The sequence below is a fragment of the Penaeus monodon genome, chromosome 5, assembly GCF_015228065.2.
Source record: "Penaeus monodon isolate SGIC_2016 chromosome 5, NSTDA_Pmon_1, whole genome shotgun sequence".
Lineage (NCBI taxonomy): Eukaryota > Metazoa > Arthropoda > Malacostraca > Decapoda > Penaeidae > Penaeus > Penaeus monodon.
This window is the reverse complement of record NC_051390.1, coordinates 239,196-244,248: the sequence shown is the minus strand read 5'-3', so window position 1 is coordinate 244,248 and position 5,053 is coordinate 239,196. Positions and strand designations below refer to the sequence as shown.

General features: G+C 39.6%; 1 pseudogene; it reads right to left on the bottom strand.

Moving 5' to 3' along the window:
• Positions 1-663: 663 nt before the first annotated feature.
• Positions 664-5,053, bottom strand: part of LOC119572879 — a 5,213-nt pseudogene continuing 823 nt past the window's right edge.

The window sequence follows — 5,053 nt, the reverse complement described above, 5'->3', positions numbered from 1 at the left end:
TATTATTATTATTATTATTATTATCATTACAATTATCAGGAATATTATTGTTACCGTTGTCATTATCATCGTTATTATAATTACCATTATCATGATTATCATTAATCACGAACATCCTTATTTGCCTGTCAGTGCAGTAGAGAAATGGTAAGTTTAATCAGAATATAAAACTTGGTTGGAAGTGGGATCTCTTTGGCGAAATTTTATATATGATATCTTATATTCGCGGAAGGTTTGAGGATCCTTCACGTCTGTCACTTATCACGTAGGATGCAAAGAAACGGGATGTGTGAAAAGAACAGGGAAGTAGTCATTTATATTTGGTGTGTGTATTGTGTGTATTTTATCCGAATCTCAGTTTGCTTTGCTTCCTCTTTCTCTTCAATAAGCAATACTTTTTGCACTCTATGTTTTACTTTCGTGATTATACTTGTTTCTAGGCCATAGATGAGCTGTCTCTAGTACTTGACATGGAGAACTGAGCTACCGGCTTTCCAACACATACCACTTTGATGCACTGGGTGTCGATTGTTTTGACTTATACAGTGACATGCAAGCCACACTTTTTCTACTAGCAAAACAGTTCATCGTATTCCTCCAGTGTTTTGTTTTCGGTTAGAAGTTAATTATAATATGCGATTTGTTTTGGGGAAAAAAACATGCTTTTTCGAGGTGCATTGCAAGTAGAATTCTAAGACAGTAAACGATAAGAAATTTTGGCAAAGAAATATAATTATCAGAAAACAATGTTATAAATGGTAAAAAAAATGTTGTCCAGGAAATATCTGTACCAAACCCATTATTTGTTAGAAATATAATTATCAGAAAACAATGTTATTAAAAAAAAAACTTGTTCAGGATGTATCTGTTCCAAACCCATTATTTGTTGATGCGTTTTCACAATTCGTAATTCTTAGAGAAGGTCATAAGGACATTTCACCGTAGGCAATAGAAAGATTCCTGTCAGTCAAGTGTGTTTCGGATCGAATATCCCGGCCTTGATACACGGTCGAAGCCTTACGTTCTCCTATTACTGCAGTCGACGTTCTCGGCATAGTCACATGACTTCTGTTCTTGGTTCCAGAGGAGACCGGAGGGGCATTCCTTCTTCACGGGCACATGGTCGATGCCTGGGAAAAGTATAAAAAGAAATCATACACTGCTTAAAGAAAGGACCTGTTTATGCATGGACATGACACGTTGGTATTCAATATAAGGTTAGAAAGAAATATGTTCGAAGTTTGATATCCCAGTTGCTGAAAAATACTTCGTCACTCACAGTCATAATATTCGCTGCAAATCCTTGAGGGATAGTGACAGTCACACTCGCAAACGGGAGGCACCTCAATGTCACACTGTGGGTAATCTTGAGGGTACACACACGTATCCATTTCCGGGTGGAATACTAGCCCAGACGGGCACGTGAAGAAGGTAATGTTCTTGTTCACCTGAAAACAGTTTAATCTCTCCTGAGTCATTGTGTTTAGATATTACTTCAGTCAGACTGCACTAGATATACCAGATTCAATCATATGTACATTTCAGAGTGAAAACAACTACGTAAATCATCAAATATAAAGGAGAGATTCAAATAAAAAGAAATATCCTACATCACAGTAGTAATAGGCTGTGCAGTCAGTCGGATGAGGGAGATGGCAACATTCGCATGTGCATTCGGGGCGTGGGTGGGGAGGGGGGCCGGTAACCGGGTGGATCAGTGGGAATTACACAAACTCTGGTGCTCCCCTGAGGTACAGCCTGCCCGATCTGGCCAGTCGCTACCTTTTTAAACGAGTTAAGATTAAAACATCACCAATAGAAGATGAAACTTATAGATCAAAGTGCCATGTTTACAGAACACATAAAGCTTTGAAAAGGCCAACTAAAAGTGTGCAAAATAGTCAGAAGCAAGGATACTCAAAATTTGGGGACCCATGAGATATCCAGGTTGGGATTAAGTCGAATAGTGTGTTTTTCCTGAAATCTCTAGGTACCTTGATTGCTGGGTTAAAGTGCAAGCCAGCGGGGCAGTCCTTCACGTAGGGGGTGAAGTGGTCACAGTGAACCCACTTGGTACAGGCCTTCGGGTGTGGGAAAAAGACCACTGTAAGAAGGACACACGAGGTTGCATTCGTCTATTGATGGAGTATTTGGGCCCCCACAGTCCCTCGCAGTCTTGGGACCCATTGAAGCCACTTGGTTCGCCCAAGTACAGTCATGCCTGCCTTGCAGGTGCAGGCTCCACTGGCAGCCCAGTGCTTGCAGTCTGGATTTCCCCAAACCGCAGCCAACTGGTGATGAGGTGGTCCCCAGTTGGGCATCCCGGTACAACCCGAACAGCTTCCATTAGGTAGAAGGTAGTTGCCTGTCACACATGGGGTGTTCCATTCGTGGTTCCCAAGTGAGGATCTTCTGGCCCACCTGGTTCCTGCAGGAGGGCTTTCTCTTGGGGGCCGTAAGGTGCACACTGAATGAACTTTGGAAAAGCCCGGTAGGATGCTGCCAAACTGCTGGCCAGTGGAGCAATCCCCCACATGTGAAGTTGCCTGGTGTAACAGGCTTCTGGTAGGAGGTCTGGTTTGTGGGCTTTGCAGGAGGAGTACATCCTGAGCATCCTGAACAAACTTCCGTTAGCAGAAGGAAGTTCCCTGTCAGCACTGGGTTAGCCCATTCATGGGTTCAGGTGAGCAGATTTTGGTCCACCCCTGTTCCCTCTCCACATGGCAATCTCCTGAGGACCATACGGGGCGCACTAAAGGGAACTTGCGGCAGTCGCTGGGATGCTGCCAGTACTGTTGGCCGGTAAGAGCAGTTCACGCAAAGGGTTTATTCAGTCACGGAGGCTTGGTGACGCCCCACATGGTCGTGGCAGGCACAGCTGGGGGGACAAGCGGGGGCGACGAAGTGCTGCCAGGAGCAGTAAACCATCCGTCCACTTGCAATGACAGTCGTGTTTGGGCGGCCCAGAACTTGCGTCAGGCTGTTTGATAAGGTCTTTGGATTAGTGCCATGGCTATGTAACTATGGAAAACTGATGTCTCCATTAGCTTATTAGTATCATTATAAGATGGAGAAAGAGATAGAGCAACTAACGTGGGAATCAAAGGGACGTTTCCATTGCAAGGTCCAGGTGTTGGGGGAAATCAGTCGGGCAGTCAACATTGGCAGCGATGTCGCACATGGGGGTATCGGGGTGAACAGCAGGCCTTCTGAGCAGTACTTCTTCTCCGCCTCTTTGGGCCCTTGCCTGAAGGTTGAATAAATTCATAATGAATCTTCTAAAGAATGTAGTTAATAACGGAAAATATGACAGATTAAAAAAACATATAACTGAGAATATCCAAGTGAAATTGTCGCTTCCTCAACAGTACGCTACAAATGGACATACTAATACTATGTATTGACTGCAAAGATGACATGGGGTATGCTTGATAAATGAAAAGTATAAAATGAGGAGCCAGTTTATGAATAAAAGCTATTACAAAAAGGGTTTAAAAATGATAAAAATAAGAAAATAGTACGCAGGCCGTTCCTTAATAGCATTTGCAGGATAAGATTAAAGTAGTAGTATTTTTTATTACTTACAGTCATAGTAAGCATTGCACTCCCCGTCGACTGGGTATCGGCAATGGCAGCCGCAATATTTTGGGTTCAGGGCATTCATAATTGTTGGAAGATCGCACTGTTCTTTTGCAGGATTGAACCCCAAAATCACCTCCGCACTCCTTACCGAGGAAATTTTTATCCTGTCATAATAAACAAATTGTATTTTTGATACTGCATTTGTTGGATGCGGCTGTCTACTCAAAGCAATCTTATCCTAAAAAGAAATAGATGTATATGTATATGTATATATATATATATATATATATATATATATATATATTATAGTGAATCTAAGATAGGTATAGTTCCGTGGAGCCAAAAGAAAAGTCATGGTGTTTTCCTTATTCACAAATAAAGTTCAGTGCAATAACCGAAGAGCCTACAGGGGGCGTCGTCCCTCCTACCTTGCACTCGTAGTACTTGTTGCAGTCCTTGTGTGGTTTTGAGGCAGCAGTCGCAGTCGCACTGGACTGAAAGGTCCGACTCTCTGGCCAAGGATCGACTGGCCTTTGCGGACCGAAGGGAACATCCTTCGGTTTCCAATCGCGTGGTTATGTCACACTGGAAGGATATAATTTTGAAGCTGATTTTCCTTTAGAATATCTCTTTTTGTTTGTACTGGTGAAAATGCTTGTAGTCAGGGGCAGGGCTCAAGTTTTTAATCCTGATGACAAGGTATCTATTGCTGTAATACATACATACATTCATTTATATATTATATATATATCATATATATATATATAAATATATGTATATATATAAAATATATATATATTAATTATATATATATTGTATATTATATATATATATATATTTATATATATATATATATATATATATTTTATATATATATATATATATAATATATTATCTACACACACACACACAACACACACCACACCCCACACACACATACACACACACACACACACACACACACATATATATATATATATATATATATAATATATTATATATATATATATATATATATGAAAAGGAAAACAATCACAAGAAATGAAAATAACTGGTAACCTTTCGATTTCTTCACGAGTTCCTCATCAGACGAATAATTAACCGAAATCATCCATTTTGGTTAATCATTAGTCTGATGAGGAATTCCTGAAGAGTTCAAAATGTTACGAATTATTTTCATTTATTGTTATGGCTGTTTTCCTTTGTGTACGCGTTACTGTGTTTGTGTTTGTGTTCATATATATGTGTCTATGTGTGTGTGTATACACCACGTATATATTTACATGTATATCTGTATATGTATATGTGTTTTAAGAATATTGTATTTTACATATTGTGTATATTTATGTATGTATATACATAATATGTTGACTAAAATACATCTATGTATGTTTATTTATACGGGACACTTTGTGTGTGGATGTGCATATTTATATATATATATCTATATATATATATATATATATATATA